This window comes from Myiozetetes cayanensis, unplaced genomic scaffold (assembly GCF_022539395.1).
Source record: "Myiozetetes cayanensis isolate MyiCay16 unplaced genomic scaffold, myiCay2020 scf1, whole genome shotgun sequence".
Taxonomy (NCBI): Eukaryota; Metazoa; Chordata; class Aves; order Passeriformes; family Tyrannidae; genus Myiozetetes; species Myiozetetes cayanensis.
Window position 1 is genome coordinate 121,477,552 of NW_026086604.1, and position 26,019 is coordinate 121,503,570.

General features: G+C 36.9%; 1 long non-coding RNA gene across 1 annotated transcript in view; it reads left to right on the top strand.

Moving 5' to 3' along the window:
* LOC126637198 (uncharacterized) overlaps positions 1 to 26,019 on the top strand; it is a 40,636-nt gene that overhangs the window by 11,228 nt on the left and 3,389 nt on the right. The window contains exons 2-3 of the long non-coding RNA XR_007628263.1: positions 20,743 to 20,902; positions 22,137 to 22,312. This is a non-coding gene — a long non-coding RNA (uncharacterized LOC126637198). The remainder of the gene's footprint in view (positions 1 to 20,742; positions 20,903 to 22,136; positions 22,313 to 26,019) is intronic.

The window sequence follows — 26,019 nt, forward strand, 5'->3', positions numbered from 1 at the left end:
CATATTCTAATTCACTTGTGTCTTCTTTATGAAATAAAACATTATTTTTGAGTAGCTAGGTCATTTCCATCTATAAAAAGCACAGAAATCACAGTGTTTAGTCTGATAATATTTCCCAATCCCTTCAATCTATTTAGCTTAACAGATGTACAGAGGCACACAGATGGAAACAAATCAGTCTTTTTCAAGCTTGGTGCTCAAGAAAATAATCAGGACAGCAAGCTGGTGACGCTATTCCTTGTCTTCTTCGTAACTGAAACTGTTGCAATGGTGATATGGGAAGAAAAAGCATATTATTTTCTAGAAAACTATGGATACTGTGTGTGTTACCTCATATCCAGCCTATCTCATTCCCAGAAATCACTCCAGTTCAAGAGCAGAAGTGGCTCTCCTACTCAACTCTGAGCACCATGCTGCTTCTGTTAAAATTAATGATTCATCCAAACTGCACGTGCTGTTAGACCCTGAGCCTGGGTGCAGGTGCTGGCTGCATTCTGCAGTGGGATAAGGTGAGCTGCAATTCTATATAGTTTTCTCTCTTCCTGTTGCCTTATTTCCTATACTCCAGTTTACACTGGAAGAAGAAACATCGATAGGAAGGATAGTCAGCGGGCACTGTGCATCAGTCTGTCCTAAGCATCAAGGTACCTGAACTGCAGAATCAATTACAAACGGCTTGAGCTTGGTTGTCTAACTGTGATCCAGGAAGAGATATTACTGAATATAAAATCAACAGAAGATAACCAATGATTACTACTTTTGCAATTTCATCATACTTTTTTTAAGAAGTGATCACACTTTTCTAAGCAGTAATAGGGTTCACTTGGATAGGAAAAAACCTCCAGTGGTGTTGTTTGGTTTGATGAGCAGCCACCTGTACTGCCAGATGTACAGATCCTCAGGCTTTTCTACCTTTCAAGTCGGTGTTCTGCAATCCAGTCACTCCGACCAGCAGTCAGGTAGCAAATATTCAGCATGGCTCACTCAGGAATTTCAGCTGGGATTTGACCCTACAGGACTTTCCTTGAGGGAACTTGTCACAGCGTGTTTCTGCTGACAGAGGGCTTTAGAAAACAAAGTAATTTATATTACTTCTTGCAAGGTAAAAAAGCCTTTAGGAAAAGTAATAAATGAATAAATCCTCTTTGTGAGCAAATCTCACCACTTAAAAGAAAGCAAACAAAAAATCATCCTGTTTTTTTTAACAGATGTCAATTGCGCATTTTTGATAACATCTTCTTTCTTTTCAAACTTCCATCTATTTGAAGGATTTTTGATATTTGCAGTTTCCCCTGATCCAAGGATTACTGACTTATCTAGGTTGTATTCCTGCCAAACACCCTTATCCCAATCTACCCAACGTTCAAACACTTTTCTCTATAGTTTTGAAGAGGTAGAGGAAGTTTGTGCCAGCATCATTATTGTACCTTTCTATCTCACTTTTTAAACTCTTCCCTTATTGTTTTCTTTTATCTAATGCCTTGCTGTTTAGCAGACAGTCAAAAAGACAAAGCCAAACACATTAGTCATTGAAACTACCTCCCTCACCCTTTATCAGAATCTCTTTTGTTTCTTCTGCAGCTGTATATAGCACAAAGACACATTCATGAAATCAGACACAACTTTGGTTATTTTAAAGACACTGGGAAAACAAGCAACAAGAGAAAAACAAGTAAAAAATCCAGAAGTAGAAATATTCCCTTTAACTGCTTTATTACAGAAATTAAACTATATTCTCCAAGAAAATGTTTAAGATGTCTACATTAAATATATGGAAATTGATATTAGATGCAATGAAAATAAGTACGTTTTTATGTAATTGTTCTTTTGAAAATGCTTACATGAAGTTTTACTCGCTGTGACACTTACTGTGTAAGGAAACAAATACAGAGGTTGAAATTAGAAGTACAAATAATTCTGATATATAAACATAATGGAAAATTACAGATGTAGTGTGTAAGCTGAGGCTTATTCTGAAATATAGACTCTCGTTTTTTCTAGAGATGAAAAAGAAAGACGGGAGAGAATCAGAAGAATTATTTATTTGGGTTGAATTGAAGTGGCAATAATTCAGCCTTGCTAGAAAAATGAACATTTTCATACCTCCAAGCTTCTTTTACAAAAGAAAATTCCTTCATTTGGTCATGGGTCAAGGTTTTGAACCTTTGGAGTAAACACTTTAAAAAGCACTATAATTTTTTTTTTCAACGTCACCTGAAAAACAAGTCAAGATTAGTGCTCAGTGGATTCTCTGAAATAAGTGAATCTCATACATATAATAAATAAACTGCTTTGAATCCAGCTCTACTCAAAATGGATACAAATTTGCTTTTTGCCATTGGTGTATACAGTACCATGCACAATGACTCCAGCACAATTCAGGCTCAGATTTCTAATGGAATGTCAGACACATTTCCCATATGCTGCTTATTCCACAATCTATCAAGAGTAAATAAATATACATCACTTTATATTCTGCATAATAATTAATACATAGATTTGAATTACCTAGAGAAGTTGAGTCTTGGAAGAACAGAATTAAATTGAACATTCTTCCTGAAATCTGACAATTATGGAATAGCTTACATCCCTTAACATATCGTATTACAAATAAAATAACACAATTAACAGATGATACAGGTAATAGCAATATCAAAACCAAAACCCAGGAACAATTTATTGAGGCCCAGTCACCAAATCTCCTGAACAGCTGCTGTTACTGTGTGGAAAACAATACAAAGCAGAAGAGTTCCCGGGAAATGTTTTTAAGGAATCATTGCTCTTATGTGGTAATGTTGCCGGCAAACATATGGTTAACAAAACACTAATTTAAATAACTATTAAACAGTTCCTGAGTCATAAAAGTACTGCATAAACCCTGACTAGGCAGAACTCTAAGTCAAGCCTATTTTCCTTCATTCTGTATTTTCATCCTGGAGGGAAACAAAGTCAACCATCTCTCTCAGTTCTCCCCACAGAACCTCCAGGAGTCAGGTATTCCAAGATCAAAAGAGGTAGTGAGAAAGCAGGGGGTTTAGGGTCGTTGTAAGCAACTTCAGAGGGCAATAGAAAATTCACATCTATTCTATCAAGCACTGCAGCAATCATTTAACAACTTCACTAGGAGTGAGCTAAGATTCACAAATCCATATAGCCTTAGTCTTAAGGTGAAGTTCCAGTGGCTCTGGCATTGCAAGCAGCAGTTATTAACAGCTGCTTGTTCATCTCAGTTTGTGAAGAAGGAAAGAGATCATTATTAATATCAGTGTAATTTCATGTTTATGTATGGTACAACTAAATATTTACAAAAAAAGTTACAAAAATGAGAAGAGAGAAAATCCTAGAATACAGTGTTTCGGTAATATTATCCTCATAGAATCAGTTATATGGTGGGAATGGGCCATAAATAAATATAAATGGGCCATAAATAAAAATAAATAAAGCAATAGATAGTATTAAATAAACATAGCATCATGTCAATAAATTGGAAAGAGTAGCCTGGAAACAGCACACAAATTGTTTCCAAAATCAAGGAGAACTGATCTAAAGCTTTGAGAGAATGAAGTCGAAGAGAGGTTAATCTGATCATGAAGCAATCCTTATGACCTCTTTATGTTGATAGGATCATTCCTCTTAAGCGGAATTAAAACTTATGGAGAAATAAATATGCTAAATTGCGCCGAGATGAAAATGCTTGTCAAATTATATATTGCTGAAAATAGCTGTGCTGTGGAGGCTGCCCATGAGACAGCCCTTGCCATCACTGAATCACACTACCTGCTTCTGAAGACAAGGTACTGAATGACCTGCTTCTGCAGGAGTCTGTTGATTTTCCCAGCATGTTGCCTTACTACTTCAGTAGTCTTCTCTCTTCTCCAGCATTTAGCAGACCACTATGGGGCACCTAGGTTTTCCATTTGCTTCAACTAAAAATAATGCTAATGAAATACCAACCATATTCCATTCATGACTGGTCTAATTTTGCCAGACTGAAATGAGTAGGTGCTCTTATATTTTTTATATCACAATTCATACACAGACCTGGATGTTTCAAGAAAAATTTAAATTAAGATGCCTATCATTAAACATTTTGAAATGAACCCAGAATTTCTGATACAGATTGTGGATACAAGATTGTGTGTAATGAGTATAAACACCGAAATAAAGTTAGAAAGCTCAATCAACTTTAATGCTTTGAATCTGGAATTCAAAAAGCATTTTTACAGGAATGGCAAATGAACTGAATAAAAGGGAAAATAGATTAAATGAAAATGCTTACACAAATATTTTTCTTTAATTGTGATGTACTGCTGGTAACTATATTCACTTCAAGCTTTTAGCTCATTACCATTGTGTCTTCCTTTGGACACAACTAATCAAATTGCCTCAGCATAATTTAATTCTTTTGGGCGTAATAAGCTTAATGCTTTATATAGCAGTGCTAAACCCAACAACTGTACAGAGTCCTGTAAATGCGAAGAGTAATTCGTCATTGTATAAACCATCGTGCGCAGTTACCCCAGTTTAGACAAAGCTATAAACTACTTCAAGCACGATTTCAGAGGTGTCAGTATGTGGTGCAACACAAAACTATTTGTGCAAGACACCTTTCCAGCCACTAAAAATGTATTTACAAAGCATGGATGCTTTTTTTTTTTTTTCATTTTGCAAGACTCCATAGCATAGCACAGTATAGAACATTGCCCTCTACACACACTAAATGCTCAGATGCAGTTTCAGAAATATTTTAATTAAAGTAAGTTATCAATGACTTGAAAATAATTGAGCTCAAACATTTCCTTACTCTCTTACTAGCCGGGAAAATTTCTGAGTAATAATGCTTTCTGGGAGTGAGATGGGGAAGGAAGACAGCTCATAGACACTTTTTATTGTAATGCTGAAGGCTATGTCTGTAGCTGGTATGCGGTATATAAAAAGACAAAGTATCGGTAGGTGTGTTTACCTTTCTCTTAAACCCAACATGACTACTGAGTATACTGACAAATCTCCCATGAAAAAGCAATAAACCTTTTATTTAAAACATAGAAAGATATTTTACATATAAGCATATTTTAAAAACCTTGTTTAACCATAAGAAGTAATATTTGCATTGATATCATATGATTAAATTAGCAGTTTCTCTTGGAGCATAGCTACTATTATTAAGATACAGTTGCAATATCTTTTATATCTGAATTTCTTTTCGTAAAAGTTTTTCTTAAATTTTCCTAAATTGAGAGTCCCATCTCCTCTCCTACTACAAAGGATCAGTTCTGGCAGGACTATTTAATATCAATAAAAAATTTGCTATTTGTGAGTGATAGCCACAGTTATTTGTATTACTAGTAATGAAAGTACAATATGTATTCCAGTTTACCTTCTGTGGTGTTTGCTATTTGCTTTTTTTAATTAAAAAAACAAAACAAAATAACCAACCAAAGAAAACCCACCAAAACCAAAAAAAAAGCATTCTATGTCCTATACAATAGAAAATACCAGAGTTGTGAACAGACCTGAACATTTCAGGGTTTTGTTTCATGATGTCATTGTGTAGGGGTTTCTGTGTGTGTGAATTATTCTGTGGAAAAGTGAAACCCATTTGTATGGTTTTCAAGGTTATGCAACTTGCTGAACTGACATTTGAAAAATGCATATGACTCAAACTGTCTCTGATTTTGGGGAAAACTTCTGGATTCTCACAGTTCACAAAAGAAGAAACCTGAACTGACTAGGTGGTGTGACCAACTTCACCCACTTCCCATCTCCAAACAAGCCACCAGTTGTCTCTCCCCTGTTGCTTTTGTAACAGCTGGACACTGAATCTAACACACAGAGGAAATATTGAGCTTAAAGGTTGTTCCAGACAGAGCATCAAAGAAATTAATCCCTCTTTTGCATTATACACTTGGGAAGATACTGAATAAAGGCAGGAACCAAAATACAGTCCTAAGGCCAATGTAAGGGTGTAAGGCTGATGTCCTGCATAAGGGTGTCAGCTCTCTTGAGGATTAAGGCAAAAGAAGTAAAGGCTTGTACCATACTGGGGAATTACCTCTTCCTCAAAGGCAAAATGTTGCCTGTCTCACTTTATTAGCCATCATAATACTTCCGTATTTCATCTACAGAGATTGTAGTGTCCAACAGATACTGATAACTGTTATAAGACAGTCCTTTTAACTGCTTTACTTAACAAGGAAGAGTAGGAAAATTAAAAACCAAAAAGCATTACTATAAATAGTCATTCCTTCATTCAACTTTATTCTATTGATACATTTACTCATTCTATTATTTTTACCAAAACAAGGGAAACCAAACAAAGATTTGGAAAAAAAAAATAAAAAGAGGAAGAATAGTGAGGTAATAAGTGTTTCCTGGACTTCATCAGACTTCTTTATTCTCATAATTTCGTTGTCTTTTTCACACAGAATCTACACAGCAACACACTGGCAGTGCTGACAAGTCCACTCAGTTCAGGTTTACTTCCCTTTTCCGTTTAACGTAATAAAAATGCTAACAAGAATAACAAAGATGTTTCAGGTCACTAGTTTCACAAGAAATTCAACAAATATATGTGACTGGTTTGTACAAAATAAAAAGTTAACAATACACTTTTAAATTATAGTCATAGTTTTCTCCAAACTTTGAAAAGATTTATACTACAGCTTCAGTGGTACGAGAAGGCCTTCTTTTTTTTTCCAATTTTTTTTTTTTTGGTACAGTGTGATGAAAAAGCCATTTAGAAAGATGGGAAAAGACAGAATATTGAGATCCAAACCTACCATTCAAACACTCTAAGGATTTGCACACATCCAAATCCAGGTATGAAAACATCTGTATGTCTACTGGTCCAAACCTAAACACTCACACCAAAAAAACTGATATGCAAAATGGCTGAGACCTATCTGATTTTCATGATCCTTATTATAGGTTTGAGAATATAAATTATTTACCATTTTGTTTTGCAGGAGATCTTTCTAAAGCTGTGGATGAAGACAGCACCTCCATTCAGTAATACTGATTGTATACACATTTACCTTTCAGAAAAAAAAAAAATTAAAAAAAACCAACACCCACATTTGGACTTACACTTCTAAATGGGGATGGATTTCAGAAGACTGAGGGGTTTCTCCAGCAGATGCAATGTCTCAATTAGCATGGGAATATGTGAAACACAAAACATTATTTCCTTAGCCACCACACAAGAACATTCTGTATTTTGATTAGAAACACTGCAAAGAGGATAAATTCTCTTCTCCTTATCTGTGTCCAAAATGGATATAGTTGGCAGTGAGAAGACTGCACAGCTGTAACTGTCCCATCAGCACTGAGGAAGCTAGACCCTAAAGCATAATAGTCAGCATATAATCTAAAGGAACTTTATTTGATCATAGTATTTAGAAACAGAAAGGTTATAGATTAAATGATGCAACTCTATGTTAATGCATCGTATCAGATGAAAAAAAAAATAAGATATCCATGATAATTCTGAATACATTTAATACATTTAATACATGAAGAGTATCTTCTGTAAAATGTATTGAAATGATGAAAGGAAAATGAACAATGGTAGTATTGACAACCTCTACCTTGATTCTTATTTTCGGGATTATTCAATAATTTACCCAACATAGGTGTGTATGTAAATCACCTATGGGACTTATGTGTGGGCTTTTCACTACATGAATACTGTCAAATATGATATTCTGGTATTTATTCTGCCCTTGTGTGTTGTTCCTGTGACTGGAACAATGGGAGAGATGACTGGCTCCCCAGCATCTTGCTGTAATCACCAGTTCTCAAGAGAAAGCTTCCTGCAAATCAGAAGTATTCACTCCTCAGGTGCTTTCCCACAAAATCCTTCAGACCAGGGGCTTAAAGTAAGCCCTTAAAGGGATCAGATTGTGCTCCTGGGGAGTAGTTGCTTTTATGTTCTCTTCTTTTTCTGAGAAAAGGATCAGCAAAACATCTGTTGTAGGATATGAAGTAGTTAGAAAAAAAGAGGCTTTTGATAGGCCCAAAGAAGAATAAGGGCGAAAATGAATCCTAGAAAATGGATAAGCAGTATTAATATGCTACTTGAATGTAGTTTTGTAAACTACCAAACATACTTCTGCCGTGTCTACCATTATTACATACAAAAACATAGTAAATTTTAGTTTACTGTAAATAAAATAGTAAAAAATCTAGGATTTACAGTTGTTTGGGAAATTACTTTTTTTTTAAATGCAATTCTTGAAACATCAGAATAAACAGAGTGCTATGGAATAATATGACACATGATCATGTAATTGAAGGCAGTATTATAATAGGTATATACAAATGCAGCTACTGTTATCTTTTCCTGCACTGTAGAGTTTGTCCTCTCAACTCAAGAGTGTGTAGCATTTTACACTAAGCAGCTCTGTCTTCATGTATTTCAGTTCTACAACTCGTAATGCTTGGGACAGCCCTCAAGATGTCAGCTGCAAGACACCTCCACTATGGAGAAAATTTGCAACTGTGATGTAGTTTTATGCACTTTTCATCTTCTGAGATAAAATGCCAAGGGGCCTGATGGGGTAGCCAAGAAATTAATTCCCATGGAAAATATCTACATTATCATATACATTTAATTAATATCTGGGGGAAAGTACTAGTATTATTTAGGATGCAAAAGCAGCTGTTGAAATGTGGGTCTCATAGATTATGAAAGGAACATTCCAGTTCTGCAGTAAATTCTGGATTCCTCAATTACCTACTGATACTGAGGTTTAGTTGCTCAGTCTTAGAAGGTCCAGGAAAAATACATGAGAAAGGGAATATTTTAAGAATTTTTTGGAAGTTTTGTGGCCTTAGTCACTGACACCTGGACTGTTTCCAGTAACAACTGTTCTGAGGAAACAGCACAATCAGCAACTATGAAGTCAAAAAATTAGAAATTAGTAATTTTGAGGAAAGGAGCCAACTTAAGAGTACTTCATGCATCTGATGAATAGCTGCTCTGTGTGGCATGAGAGGGTATTGTAAGAAAAGATTTGAAACAAACTGGAAACAAGTAGCTTAAAAGAAGCCTTCTGGGAACTGAGAAAGATTCTGTGTTGATATCAATATGGAAAAGCTAAAATATGAGGCTGCTGGGAAATGGGTGAACCACAAAAGAGACATAAATAGGAATATGACTAAATAGAACTAAATATCATTTTCTAAAATGTTAGTGTGCAGATAAGCTAAAACTAATTCTCTCTTAGTAATGAAAACAATTGAGATTTTTAATACATAATTAACTTCATGACAAGTTAAAAAAAATGTTCTTTTTAATTTTTTAGAAATACTAATGTTAATCTGTCAGTTCTTAAAATGAGCCATTTTCAGTGTGAGCGAGAAACATGGAACTGGGAAGTACCATATTAAACAACTCTGAATAATGATTTAATACAGGGCCCTGTCTAGTGTTAGATGAAAGAAGGCTGTAAATAAACTAATGTTCTTTAAGCCCTAATAGGATTAAGGCAGCAACATGATGCAATTTGATTATTCTTTCCAATAAGAAGCTGAAAGCATTTGGTTTTCACTGCCATAAAATAATCAGTCATTTCTAAATGTTTTTTACTTTACTGGGGTATCCAATATAACATTATGTGGATCAGCTTAAAGGCAATTATGTTTGATTATTTTCCTCTCTTTGTTTATTATGTTTCTACTGTTATTTTAAATAAAAGGATCTCTGTAATTCTGGGAGAACTGATTCAAAAGCTGTAATTAACAAACTCTAGTCATGGGCGACTCTAAATGTATACAAATACAAAAGAAATCTTGAGACAAATCTGAGCCTGATTACTAAATTATTCTAAGAACCATTACTTAAGTATCATCAGCAACGCCAGGACCAAATCGTAAATTGAAAACATGATCTTATATCTTTCCTAACTGGAAAATTTGCAGAGCCTGACCTGCTCATAATTGTGAGCTCCTAAGTCTCTGCTAGAGAACACTTGACCTCAGGCATGAGACTGGGTCCACAATCCCCTTTTCTAAGTCCTGTGGCCACATTACTTTGGGATTCCTTCTCCTGCCGCACTGTAAGAAGTGATGCACATGTAACTATGACCTACCAAACCAGTCTGCAAGGCTCCTTTGGCCTTTAGCAGGAGGAAGTTCTCTGCCCTCTTTTCTTCTAGGCTTTTCTTCATCTCAGTCTCTGATTTTAGCATTAGTCTTTTAACCATATGATTGCCTGTTTTCTTTATCTGGACAGCTTCTCATGAAAATGTCTACGACACTCATCTGAGCATTAGCACATCAACATTCCCCTGCATGTTTGCGCTGGATAGGTGCTACTGTTCATCTCAGAAGTCTACCTGTCTGACAAGAAGAGAAAGTGTCATTTCTGTTTTGTCAGATTACAAGATGGTGGCTTCACATATACAAGAAATATAAAAGCCAAAGCAGAGTGATGGTGTGGGGAGACAGTCTTCTTCAGGCATTCTCCAAATCCACAGCTTCTATACAGTTTGAAGGGCCTCCAAGACACCTCTGAAATGCAAACATTTACTAGTGGCAAAGAAATAAGGAATTTTGCCTTGGGACATTGTAGTGTAAAAAGCCAGGTCAAAAGATTCAGAGAGCAGAGCTTTTTGCTACTTTCAAGTTGTCAGGTTTAGTTTGTGCTAAAAGGCACTGTGGTCCCCAGTGAAAGGTAAGAAGCTGTGTACACCTCAAAGAGAGAAGAAGCTACCCTTAGAAACATAAACAGCTGATGTTTATGAGAAGCATCCTGCAACCAGAGTCCTTCATAGTGCAGAAACCTGGTTTACCTGCCCTAGCTCCCAGGGCATTCCTGCTGGGGGATCATCGGCTTCCTGAGGGGCAAAATCAGACCTCACTTCATATGCCAGAAGCCTACCTCAGTACTGAGGGTATTCTTCCTTGACCTCCTGATGGAGCCAAGGATCAGGAATAGCTCCAATTACTCCCAATTTTGCCAGTTTACAAGAAAGAGCAGCATTTGTCTCTAAAGTTCCCATCTTTAAAACAATGTGTAAAAAAACTGTTTGGTGGAAGGGTGGTTATTATTGTTACTTTAAAAGTCATACTTGAGTGGATGTATAGTGAGCAGAAAACATTAGTGTTTTCAGGTAGATTTGTGTTCAGTGACACCATGTTGACACTGAGGTTTGCTGTATTGCAGCAAAGCACTCTTTTTTTGGTGTTGACATTTCAATTTTACATTTTGGTAGGATCTAAAAAGTCTCAAAAATAGTGGCTGACACTCCCCCTCCCCTGTTTCCCTTTAGTACACCCCCTGCCACTGCACAATGTGCATTTTTCTGGGTATATTTCAGACCAAAGCAGCCTAGTAATGCCTTAAGGCTTCCTCTTGTGATCTGTTCATCTGCCTAATTTAGACAGGAGTTATTCTCTTACCATTTTTGGCAGAGTTAAATACTCGGACATGTCAGCTCAGAAGTGAAAATTTCTGTCGTTTCTTGATGTTTATACCACAGAGATATTAAACCACTTGATAGACAATACATTAATAGTTAATCAGATAAAATGACGGAAGTTCAACCACGACTGAGAAGTCACGTGTTTGTTCTAATACCAAGTTCTGAGTGATACAACTAAATAGTGAAATACAGATCTGAAACTATATCCATTGCTTCTGAAGCTGACAAAATCTTCAGCTCAATTTCTACTCCCACTGTATTTTTCTGTACTCCTCTGGCATTTTTAATCTATAGGCTTACACACCCACACAGAGCTACTAATGAGTCATTTTCCTGCCGTCCCATACCTACCAAAAAAAAAAGAAAAAAAGAAAATATTTTTAAATTGAATAGCCAGACTGTTAGATGTTGTGTTGCCATGGTTTAACTGAGTATGATGCAGCCACTTGCTCACCACCCTCCACCCGTGGTGGGAGGGGTGGAAAATCAGAAAAAATGTAAAACCTGTGGGTTGAGATAAGAATAGTTTAATAATTGAAATAAAATAGAATATAATATAATAATAATAATAATAATAATAATAATAATAATAATAATAATAATAGTCATGGAAAGGGAGACATTAAAAGAGAGAGAAATAAACCCCAAGGAAGATAAATGATGCACACCACTTGCTGACTGATGCTCAGCTCACTCCTGAGCAGTGATGGGCCCTTCCCAGACAACTCCCCCCCACAGTTTATATACTGGGAGTGGTGTTCTACAGTATGGAGCAGCCCTTTGGCCAGTTTGGGAGAGCCCCTGTAGCTATGGTCCCTCCCAGCTTCTTGTGCACCTGTTCCCTGGCTGAGCAAGAGACACTGAAAGTTCTTGACTGAGGGTAAGCACTACTTAGCAACAACTACATATCAATGTGTTATTAAAGTTATTCTCATACTGAATGAAAAAGCACAGCGGAGCAGTACCAGTTACTAGGAAGAAAATTAACTCTATCCCAGCTGAAACCAGGACAGGTTTTTATAAAATTGACAAGCAAACAAGGAAACATGACTTCTCAAAATGTCACCAATAACATAAGTTCCGTAAAGGACTTTGAATGAGGTCACAGTTGCATATAGAGACAGAGTATGTTGCGCTGATCAGACTGTCAGTTCCTTATCCAAGGGAGGCTCCCTCATAAGAGCATCTGATCACTTCCATGCAAAAGCAATCCCATTGAGGTAAGAGGAATACATGACTGCAAAGTTTAGCTCAGCTTATTAAAATGTCAGAGAACGGGGGAACACCCACTTTACTCCATGACTGCTTTCTTTAAGTATCTCAAATCAAAAGTATTCTTTTAGTGCTGGCAAATATCAAGAAAACATATATGATACGCCTACAAACTGTGCAAAAGTGCTCCATTTCAAACTGTAAGAAAATAGAGAAATCCTAAGAAAGAAAAACAGTGAGAGAAAATCCCAGCACAACACCACTGAGCAAAGTTGTAACCAAGGATGAAATAATTTTTCTTAGGATCACAGGTGAATACATCAGTTTTTTAATATCATTCTGCTTGTCAAACATAACACATTTCTACCTTTTGGTAGCAAAAAGCAGCCAAAGGAAAAATCATTCTAGGAGGAGAGAAAACATCTGTTACATTACCTACTTAGCTGTGGGAATATATATTCACATGTTTTAAAGAACCAGTCAGGATATATGAGCACATATTTAGTTTCTCATATTCTCTAAACTCTACAATGTAATTTTAGTTTTAATAACTAAGAAACGAAGCTGAGCTCTTCTGTGGACAAGTGAGCATACTATACATATGTAACATTGATTTTAAAACTTATTTAACTATGAGTAAAGGGCTATTTTCAGCTACCCTATTTTTTTCTCTTTTCTTGCAGAAAAAGTGTAATCTTTTTTTCCTGTGTTGCAAAACATTAACATGATATGGGGGAACATTTGTTTTCGATTGTATTTTATATGGTATATGGAGCATGGAGAGCATTTGCATCTGAGGTTTTCGGGGGGGGTGTGAAGAGGTTCTGCGAAATTTCTGTTAAATGTGTGAGAACGAAGAAACAGGAAGAACAGAGGGCTGAGTATGAAATCATGTATGTACATGTATGTACTGGATGAGTATGTATTTATCTAGAATGAAGTCTTTTGCAAATATTTTAGCATTATCCCTCTGCTTTTGACAATTGAGGTGGAGCGGCTTGGGATACCTAACAAAGCAGATGAAATGCTAGCCTTCGTGACTGAGGAATAGTTATACACAGGGAAATTATAATTGTACTAAGAGCCAACACACTAGTTACTTTTGTCTGAGAATTCACTAGACTAGATCACATGAAGAGTTTGAAGGGGGGCACCTAAATATGAGGATGGATTTCACAGGGATCTGCTTTTGTATTGTTTGAACTTGGAAAAGGCACAGAAGAAGGGTGGATTTATACAGTACTGACTGTTACTGACTTGGACTACCACGATCTCCTGTAGACAACTTGTTTTATTGTTGTCTGCTCAAGGCTGCAGAGAGGTATTTTTACCCTTAGAGGTGAGATGGTTAGGAAATGGTTAAGCATCTGCTAGCTGTGGTTTTTTAGGCAGGAAGATAAAGGTCCTTAAAAAAAATGTTTAGCTTTTCCCGTTTTTCTTTTCACTTTCACTATGCAAAAAGCACATTTCTTTAACATTATATGCCTTTTGATTAAATAAGCAAACTACATAGCTTAATAGCTATTTAACAACTTAAATAGCTACAACCAATAAAGGTATATAATAACAGAAAACTCAGAAAGATTTTCTTATACTATAACCACTTCAGAGAAGCAAATCTTTTCCTCTCTCATTATCAGTCTGCATACCTGGTGCTTTCCTTAAGGCAGTTAAAGTCCCTAATGCAGTTATCATCAAAGTCCCAACCCTCAGATTTCATTGGAACAAATTATTATCTTAAACCAACTCATTATTCTTTATACCCTCCCATGTCATAGCCAGGCAATCTATTTATATCTGTGCCATTAAAATAAAGTAACAATAATTTAGAGGAAAAATGTATATCCCCAAGGACTGTGTGTGTATGTAGAATCATAGAATACCAGGTTGGACAGTGACCTCATGGATCATCAGGTCTAACGTTTCTCAGCAAAAAGAAACCTGTGGGTAAGAAGTGGTCACACTGGCATTTTGTAATGACTCTCTGTTTTTCTCTTTGCTAGAGTAAAAAACCCTCTTCAGCCCTATTGCAATCAGGATTTCTAGCAGGGCTGGTGTGCTCCAGCACTACATATTGACCATGATGAAAGCTGGAGGCTCATCTTTGTCTATATAACAGGTGCTGCACAGATGAGAGAAGTACACGCTCCTACGTGGTGCTTGCACTTTTTTTGTGGATGAATCCAGAGCTCATTCTTCACTGTTCATCCACCTTCTACAGCTGACATGAGAGCTAAAAAGACATGAAAGGGGTCATTTTATCTGTAGGTCTGTCAGTGCTGTACTGTACTCTTTATACACTGAAAACAGAAGTAAAATATAACCTGTTTCCTATGTGATAGCAATTGTTAGACAAATTTTTTCTGGCTGCTCAAAACTAGTACTAAAGTAGACAATAAAAACAATCTGGAGTTATTTCTCATTTATCCCGAGTCTGACAATGACCTTAACTGAGAAAATAATAGAAGCTTGTTGAACAGTTGATAATATCAAATATTATGACACAAAAGAAAGCCACAAGTTTTGTCTTTTTAAAATTCTCCCTCACCTAACTGCTAAAAAAATGCTAGACAACAGTGTATTAATGATTTCAATACAGTGATCCAATTAAGGCAGCCTGAACTTCAAAAACCTCACAAGTTGCCTGTCTCTCACAAAATACTAGCTTTTATTAGGGACATGGCTTAGTGGTGGATTTGGCAGTGTAGGGTTAACAGATGGACTCAATGATCTTAAAGATCTTTTCCAAACTAAATGATGCTTTGATTCTATGAAAATTTTTACTGCAAAATTTCGTGGAATTCCAGTTCCCTTCAATATTACAATACACAGTGACAACACTGTGTTGGCCAAAGAGGAAGCCCTTCAGTATAACCACTCTGTAGTGTGAACAATAATACTATTTCTCCAGAAAGATAGTGTTGAATTGTAGTAATAATTCTGTTTGCCAAGGAAATAATTTATTTTTCTGTATGTACAGAGCAAGGAAATGCTGTTTCTGTGTCTCTCTAGGTAACATGGTACACTTCTAGGTGATCTGCAAGTAGTACAGGCCTGGGCTGCTTTGAGGTAGGAAATAAAAGGTGCATCTCTAATTTGGTGAGAAAAAGGTTTTCATTTCTTATCCAAGAGAATTGCCTTAGCCATCAAGTATTGAGGAAGGTAGTGTGGCTATGTAATAGGCACCATTGAACACATAACAGAAAGGTTGGAAGTCTTCTACTCCTGGGAGTTGTCCTCAGTTGTGAAAGGGGGTGGAGAAGCATAGGGATGCAAAAGTACTGGTCTAGAAATTTTGAGAGATGCCACCAGCAAAAGGGAGCTCCTGTCAATGAGTATTTATGTTGTAACATGACAGACAATTCCCATTAAAGCCTAATAAACTGTAACTGAATAAGAAAATCTCTCTGCTCTTAGGACTTAAACATTGACTGAACAAGTGTTTCTTGGTATTGTAGGGAGGCTTTAGTCTGTGCAGTAGAAATTATTTTATTTAATACTTATTTAGATTATAACATTTTAAATTATAGTCTGCCCTGCAATAAGACAAATGTATGCATCTAAACCCTGGAAATCATGCAAATCATACACATGTAAATATCACACAAAACTTTTCTTTCTAAATAGAAAAAATATTTGATCACACAATTAGTGGGTAATGTGCCAGCTCGAGTACAACTGTGTGAATAGTGTTGTCATTTGTCTTGTGATGAGTCTGTTCTTACTAGAGGAGTTTATAAAGAATATATATGTCATTCACAGACTACAATCTATCTACATTTCAGCAGATGTTTTCTCACAGCAGAAATTTCGGAAACAAAAAGTCAGTCATTTTCACCACAAGATATGAATCACACTGCAGTAGTGTGGAAACCACAGTCTGAATATGATGCACATTCAGAAATAACAAAATCAAAGATAGCAGTCTATTGTGATAACTGTAATTCTTAAGAATTTCTACTGGAAATCCTGTGTTCTTTATGAACAAAATAGTTTACTTATGAATGAGAGTGATTAAATTCTTCTTTGTCTGGGTATCATTAATTTATATTTATTCTCATATTTAAAACTATGTCTCACTGAGCTTTGTGGATGTGAGATGCTATTTACACTTAAATTTAAAAAAAATTAAAAATAAAGTTGATTTCCTTTTCTTGCATCTTTCCATCAGTCTTTTGCCATACTATGTTTTAGATTATCTTTCTCTTCTTCTTGTAGCCCTAACATTTCCTCACTCCAGGACTCAGGAGTCACAACCAGCTTCTGTCCTGACCTTATGGTGTCTGTGGACTAAAAAATAATAATTAAAAACCTTAGTTCCTGGGCATCTTTGCTTTTACATGAAGTTTGTTATATCCAAGCTGCTAGTTCTGCAAATGAATATAACCTTGCAGGGAGGTCTCTAACCCAGGTCAGCTGTGTCTGCTCTGCACTGTGACACAGATAGTGAAGGCAGCACCAGTATCAACTCAGCATGCTTTGCTGGAGAGATGCTGGATTGGGCATTGCTGTGCTGTGATGTGTGGCTTTCCCAGCAGATGTAGAGCTGGCTCCAGCACAGTGCTCTGCTGGGGGAACTGTACCTCACTCCAACAGTTCTCCACCTGCTTTGTACTTGGACTGTGTTCATCACTTCCTTTTCTTCCCCTTCACTGGTATGTTTATCCTACAGTCCTTGAATACACAGTATTTTTTCTCAATACTAGTAGTAGTTACTCAATATTAGCATAGTTTTAATTTCATCATAAAGTCTGTGTTGTAACTGTAGCACAGATGGATGACGGGGAGAAAAGAGAGATGAAACACTCAGGGGAGAAGAAGCTACGTTAAATAGCTATGTAAGCTTGGTGTGCCTTGTCTTCATGAAGGAGTTGCAAATCTGTCGTACTTGGGGGCTATCATTTTACCACCACCCCCAGACAGGTAAACTCTAACATGTCTGAATGTCCTACAGACATTTATTTAAGGCTAGAAAAGGCAGATAAACCTGTACAGAAAGTGACACGTAGAAGTAAAAGAATCCAAAATATATGCATTTTGTTAGCAGGCAGCCAAGATGCATGAAAACAAAGTCCATCCACTCCATCAGAATTATTAGAAAAAGCTCTACTCAGGTTCTATAACTTGATCTCATCAAAAATTTTGGTGTTTTGGCCTGTGAAATAAAGGGCAGTTTGGCACAAGGAAGAATATGTTTATCCGCCTTTTCCCCGATCTTGCTGAGCAATTCTGAATTATCCTGCATTTAAAAACTGCAAACGACATAGTAAGCATGTATGTATTCAAAAAAGTTCTAATTGAAATAATAATAAAAAAATTAATACTAACACCCTTTATTGTTCTTCCATACTGCAGGGCAGAAACGAAGCAAATAAATAAAACTGAATGCAACAGACCTCCGCCTTCAGCTGAGATTGAGATTAGTAATGCATACAGACAGGTCAAATACTGTTGTGGCTTCACAACAGTTTCTTCTGTTTTAGTTCCATATTTTTGAGAGCTTCCCTTAGGTAAGGAAGGCATCTGTTTATGTCTGAAAACAATAGATATGCTCAAGCTGGAATGTGGAGGAGGTTTCTCTTCTCAAAACAAGCACAGCACTCTCCTGGCAGGCTTGCCAGAGGGCACAACATAACTAAGAATATGAACTGCTCCACTTACCATCTCTGTAAAAACAAAGGGTTTTTCTCCAAACATGCCCTTGATGATACCAGGAGAATGTATCTGAAGCTAACACTGGAATATTCCTATTTACTTCCTGACACTGAGGTAACCTATCCATCAAAATTCACAAAAGCACGTTACTTTCAACATACTATTATTCTGATTATTACAGTGCAAAAAACAGTAATAAGAAAAAGGCAATGTGCCATATCAGCAATAAACTTATGCATGGACAGAGCAAAATTCTGCCCCCCCTACAGTCAGAGAGCTTTTGTCCTCATTTTTAATTAAATTAATGTTTAACCTTAAATGTCTACAATTATGCATGCAATAATAGAAATGAAATCAGGTCTACATTAACATGGTAAAAAAAAAATTTGGCTAGGTTTTAAAGAATCAATCATGAAAAAGTTACATGTACACTACTAGTACGAGATCAGTGTTAGAGATAATGCCTTGGCAATGATATTTCCTTCAAGCTATGGTGAGAAGAGAAAAACACATTTTTAGTGCCGTCATTAAGTTAACATATTTCATAATTAATAAAGAATCATGAGTCACTTTCTGGGAACAACATTAAAGGAACTTCAGGACATGGTGTTTGAAGAAAGAGAATTTGTGAATCACAGAATAGAATCACAGAATGTGCTGAGCTGGAAGGGACCCATAAGGATCACCAAGTCCAACCCTTAACCCTACACAAGACCATTCCTAAGACTCACACTGTGTGCCTGAGAGTATCACCCAAACTCTTCTTGAACTCTGACCGGCTTGATGCTGTGACCACTTCCCTGGGAAGCCTGTTCTAATGCCCAACCACCCTCTGGATGAAGAACCTTTTTCTAATATCCAACCTAAACCTCCGCTAACACAACTTCAGGCCATTCCCTTTGGTCCTGTCACTGGTCACCACAGAGAAGAGATCAGCGTCTGCCCCTCATGAGGAAGTTGTAACCGCAATGAGGTCTCCCCTCAGTCTTCTCTTCTCCAGGCTGAACAGACCAAGTGCCCTCAGCCACTTCTCATATGGCTTCCCCTCAAGACCCTTCACCGTCTTTGTTGCGCTCTTTTGGACACTCTCTAATAGCTGAATATCTTCCTTATACTGCAGGGCCCAAAACTGCACACAGTATTCAAGGTGAGGCCACACCAGTGCAGAGCAGAGCGGAGCAATCCTCTCCCTCGACCAGCTGGTGATGTTTTGCCTGATGCCCCCCAGGACACGGTTGGCCCTCCTGGCTGCCAGGGCACTGCTAACTCTGATTCAGCTTGCCATCAACCAGCTCCCTTTCCATGGGACTTCTTTCCAGCATCTCATTCCTCAGTCTGTACATACTTCAAGGGTTGGCCCATCCCAGGTGCAGAATCTGGCACTTATCTGGTTGGTGATTGCCCAGTCCTGTAATTTGATGAGGTCTCTCTGCAGGGCTTCCCTGCCTCTGAGAGAGTCATCAGCTCCTCCCAGTTTTGTGTCATCTGCAAACTTGCTGAAGTCTCACTGAAGTGAGACTGACAGGCCTGTGGTTTCTGAGATCCTGCTTCTTGCCCTTCTTGAAAATTGGGACAATATTCACCAGCTTCCAGTTATCTGGGACCTCTCTGGATTCCCAAGACCTCTCAAAAGTCATTGAGAGAGGTTTTGTAATGACATCAGCCAGCTTTTTGAGGATTCTGGGATGAATCCTATCAGGACCCATAGATTTGTAGGGATCCAGCTGGAGCAGCAGATCCTGCATGATTTCAGGGGAAACTTGGTGTTAATCATTCTTGCAGTCATCATCCTCCAGCTCAGGGCACTGAAACCCCCTTATTCTGTCATGTGTGTTGAAGACAGAGGCAAAGAAAGCATTAAACTCCTCCTGTGGTAGTGTGGCAGGTCTGGCAGTCCGTGAAATGGATGGAGTAAAACTAAAGTTCCCGGATCTTCTTTTGGGTATCATTCAGACAGACTCTGCTCTACTTCTTTATGAAATTCCTTTTCTAATCACATCTGATAAGAAGGCTAGTCCTTCTTGCATTGAGGAAGAGGAACCTGATCCTATGCCATAATTTCACACTTCTCTAATTTACTTCAAAGGAAAGAAAAACAGATTAATCTGTTCCCTTCCCTCTTCTACAGGAAAATTACAATTCTTTCCTGAGACTTGTTCATCTACCAGAAGCTTAATAGTAACATTAGTACATTTAATAAATGAACATTTAATAAATAGTACTTTTTATTAATAAAACATAAAGACTTTTATAAAGTAAGGTTGAAAGTTTAAAGGTAAATGTAAAAGAAGTCCCTAGTTATCTTCTCTTCTTCCTTTTCTGTTCTGCTTTTTAAAAAGTCTTTCTTCCTGAAATAGTTATCTTTGTCTCACATTCCAACTCTATTACACAAAAACTCTTACTAAGCCTTTTTTTCCCTCTAGTAATTATTTTTTGCCCCTTCTAGCAGAAAGATGAAAGGCAAACAATTTGTCTTCAGAGTCTCCAGAATTATGAGTAGCAAGAGATCCACGCACAGAGGAAGTTCTACGCACACTCAACTAAAGAAAACATCACAAAAACGTTTTTCTCAGTGACACAATTATTATCTGGAACAAGTCATTTTTCAGGTAATATATTTTAGGTATTGCAATGAGAAAGTAACAGTCTGTATTTTAGATTAAAGGAGAATGTTTCCACTGAAGACAAAAAAAAAAAATCGATTTAATTTTTATTATTATTTTGCTTGGTAATAAGAACCAAGAAATTACAACCAAGTATTTGTAACCTTCCAGAATAAAAGTATTCAATCCTCATCCTTAAGAGGAAGCTTTATGTGTGTATTTTATTTTCATTAGCTATTTTGTAATTATATTCTTTCTAATTTAAGAAGTAAATTTGGAACATTTCTTCTTAAAGAGAAAAAAATTTACTTTTTGAAAGCTGAACAAATCCACACAATGATTTGTTGAGCTTATTACAACGTTTGAGGTGCAAGTTGTGGTGGGTACATCTGTGCTTTTGTATTTTAATAGAATTTCAGCTCAAAGTGTGAAAATAACTGAAGTCAGTTTACTCTTGCAGGTGAATTAAATGGGTCCTGACATGAGCAACAGAAACAGACAATCCAAATTACTTTCAAGAATAATGCCTTTTATCTAAAATAGGTAGTCCACCTGCTTTTTGTTTCTGTTGGTTTAAGACTGACTCTTCATTTGAAGAGAAGTTTTCATTCCCTGAAGGGGAAATATAAAGAATGGGAACTAATATCAAAAGACGACAAGCTTTACAAATGTATCCAAGGGACACAAGTACACAGTGGCTCAGAGGGAAATTTAAAAAAAAAAAAAATGAATACATTATTTCCAGATATTTCTAAATTGTTAGTAATGGCAGTCTCTCCATAACTGGTGACATTATTTTAACTTAATCATCCACCCCAACAAATCCACAAAACCCTTAGACAAGAAAGATCTTTCCAGTTCCTCTGTTTTCTTTCATATCTCAGAAGGGAACCTGAGGTATAACTCAAGAGAGAGGTGAAGAGAAAAGTAGCAGAAATAAAGTTTACCATTTTACTATGCAAACCAATAGGAGACTTTCAGTGAAGCTCCTGGCAAAGCCCAGGATGTTCCCACTGACAGCTGAGTGAAGGCATTGGCTGGGACCAGCTGCTGCCCAACTTTTTTTGCCTTTGTACTCTTTCATTCCAGAGACAATCAATGCATTCACATTAGACCTGTTCATAGATTAAAGCATTCCCTAAGTAACTCTGCTTATTCTGGTTCACATCACTGAAGGAAATGCCATGCACTCTCCTTTATTTTTTTTCTTCTGTAATTTCTTTTAATTTTTATATTCCAGGCAACATAACATCTGCACAGTATAATCAGTAAGTGACTTCTTGGGGATCCCCTCCATGTCCTACCACATCTCTCCTTCCAGCCAAATCTCCTTCTCCAGCCTCTCTTCTTTCACCCTAACATCCCACTGCTGCCAGTATGCCCTACAGTTATTCAAAGGCTCCTTGGTGTACTATGGTAAGTGTTGTTCAAGGGCTATATTTACTGCAGAAAACTAATACTTATTAGCTATAAATCTCATGGTAGGTATGCAAAATACAGTTGTGTTAGACATCACAACTTTGCAAAACATAAGCATACCTCAACAAGTGCTGGCTGAACATATTTTCTTCATTCTTTCTTCAGTGAAAGTAAAAAAATGAAGATAAGGCAGATGACCCCTGCTTTGTTTTATTACATGAGTGATCTGGAACAGCCTTTGCCCCCAAAATCTATCATCAAGCATTTAAAAGATGAGAGTAAATGCTTGCAGGTATAACATTGACAGAATTTCACCAGGTTCCTTTCCTTTATGCATGTCACAGGCTAATGGCTCTCCTACAAATACCTGTGTTGCCTCTGCTGCTTTTCTCTCTTTGCTCTGCATTACTTTGACATGCTGGTGTAATTACACTGTGTGTCTGACTCTCATCTGGTCATAAATGAACAAATTAAAACAGATTCAAAATGAGCATTTAAGGATCAGCCTGTGAAGTATATAACTCCATGGTTTCAGATGAAGGATCTTAGTTTAAAAGTTTGCATGTCAATCTGAGAGGAAAGTAGAAAAAAGAAGAAAGAAACTCTTCCATGGGTGAGTTTCTCTATCACCGAAGTATAGGTCACAGTATGTTTTAACCCAGAAGGACTCTCTGAATACAAATCTTCAATAAGAAAAAGCCAGTGCACAGCAAACAAGTTCACACCCTGTATACAGTTACCTGAAAATTCATGCAGTGAGATGATCACATCCATCATAACATGCTGATGACTGATTGCTAGTACAAGAGAAAATAATTTCCCCTCAGGGTCAATAATAGCTTATCTGTTATCTCTCATTTGCCAAGAGAAAGAATAATAACCTTGAAGTCATAGCAAAAGATCTCCACCTGTGACACTGATGAAATACTGAGGTGGAGCTGGCCAGGTGAAACTGTAGAGGTTGCAACTGTGAAAGAAAAACATCGGTCTGAAAAAGACTGTGTATTGAGAAACAGGACTTTGTTTCAAGATTAACGAAAGGACAATACTCAGTTATGATTCCTGTAAAGGAATATAATGAGTCAAATAGCAACTGTGTATGTTGTAGCTGGGGGGCAGGGGGAGACAAAAAAGAAATGTCTTCTGTCTGAGTTTGGCATCTATGAGAAACAACAAGTTCCTTCCCTGAATAAGTTTCTCTTCTTAATAACTTCCTAAACTCCCAAGGTATACTTTTCATTTTGCTCCTTAACTAAGGAAGTTGAAGCCAAAAAATTGAGAAAAATTATTGCACAACATCACAAAGAAGAGGCTATGTCTGGTTTAGAGAGGGGTCAGATCAGCCTGTGAAAGCAGAAACTTTGTACTCATGAAATTTAAATGTCAGTATAAGCACTTACTATATTTGAAAACATGTAGATGTTGAATACTCATGTTTGGGTTTGTTCATCAAAACTGCAGAATTTTTCTCACCATTGAAGTCAGCGAAAGTTTACTTTGTTATGGATTAGGGCAACCATGGGCCCCCCAGCTTTGTTCAGGTGGGCTATTAGCATGGTGAGATAGATCATGCCAATCACCCCCACCAACTGTGTGCAGTTTCAGTAAATATCTTTATGGGGAATCACTCTCCTAACTCAGTCTCATTTTAGTTCTTCCTTGTTACAGTTTTATTTACTTGTGGTAAACTTACCTGTAGTGAAGGGTGCTCCACTAACATAGGTCCTTCATTTCCTGTGCAGTCAATAGAAAGAGGGAGTATTTGGAGACCAGGACAGTAAAACACAGTCTGTTTACCACAGATGTTTTCTATCTCTTTGGATGCACAGGCAATTTATAAAATCTTCTCCTGTTAATTTTAGACAGATATCTGGCTCTTCTACTGAGGGTATAAGGGACTGAAAAAATGCTAGAAAAAATCAATCTCTTCATGAGACAACTAACCAAGTTTGCCCTTGACAAGCCTAAATCTATCTTCTAATATGACTCAGTCAATGTGAAACAGTTCTTAGACTTTAAATACTTTGGATCATTTGGGATACTGTTACTGATAGAAATAGAAACAGAGGTTGTAACATACACAAGCATTAATTTTTTTACCAGGGTTCTGCTCTGGGAAGGTTTAGTAGGTAACTGTAGCACATGGAGAGATTATCTGCGTTTGATAGAAGTAAACTCAGCAGTCCATGAAAACCACCTGGTGAAGCTGCATTGAAGTAATCTCTGAATAGCCGACGACGTTCATAAAGGTATGCTGAGGAACTGGTGATATATGTGAGACATCAATGAAAATATTGTCAACCAACCATAGTCTTTCTTGATCAACCTTTGAGTCAACACTACTGCACTTCCACCAAGCACAGAGTTGTCTGGCCCTTTACCAATAATTATGGGCTTCAGTTTTCCGCGTGGTAAAGGAGGCTTTATTCTGAAGTTTGATAACACAAAAATCAAAGTGGACAAGACCCTTGTATCAAGTCAAAGTTAGAGTCAGTCTGGGTCTAATCGGGCCACTCATTCTCATGTTAAGAATTTCTAGTTGCTACTGACAACACCACGAACTTGCATGATGTGGATTACATTGTGCTTTTAACTCTACAACCTCAACATTCAAGTATACATTATAGGTGGGAAAAATTTATGGAAGATTTGTATTTCAATTTTCACCTCTGCAGAGAGATTTATTGACCACTGCAACAGGTATAGAAGAAGAAGCTACTTAGCTCCAGTAAAGACATCCAAACCCCTTGATTTTCCCAAAAACATTGTTTTTCCAGTTAGCAGGGTGTATGTATAATTTCATGAGACAGAAAGAGAGTAATAGTTAAGAACATTGTGTCCTTGCTTTGCAAGCTTTCGCTGGAAGCAAACTTTTATGACTTAATTCCACTTAGAAAATAACCCAACAAGATCTTTCAAAGTTGAATGTGTTTCTATAATTTAAAACGTATGCCAGAAAACTCAAAAATCAAGAAAAGTAGTGATGGTGTTGTTCCCAAGATAATACTGGCCTTGTTCCCAAGATAATACACCCTACACACTGATTTAAACCTACTCTTTATTCTGTCCTGGGATGTCAGTCAGAACCAGTTTCAAATTTGTTAATTTTCTTTTAACTGAGATAAACATTTCACAAAGCATTTATTAGAGCTTAGATGATAAAGAAAAGATAAATCAGACCAACATGCAGCACAGTGCTTTAATTCTGAGGAAATTTATCTTGGTAGAAATGAAAGCATTAATACAAAGCATATAATGTTGTAAGTCTATAAAGGCACACTTCATTTTCATCATAGCCATTACACTGTCACTTTGTCATAGTCCTAGATAATCCTAATGCTTTTTTCCTTCAGCATCATTTGCTTATTGTAACTCAACCATCATAGAGACAGAGGTAGATTATATTATTAGACTATTACTAATTCAATGCAATCAATAACAGAAAACAAAACTACAGCCAATAAAATGGCCAATAAATATCCAAACATTGCTGTAAATATTCACATCCAGAAACGTTCAGATGGCAAACCTGCCGGATAGATTTCTTGCCTTGCTGTATTGAAACTTTCTCAGGCTCCTTCTGGTGCTGCCTGCTCAACGAGGACAGTTTGTCACATAGTACTGAACAGACAAAACAAGTGGAGGGTAAAGTTTCTGACATGGTAGATGTGGTGTCTGTCCAGTTCCATCTGATGTGACAAGGC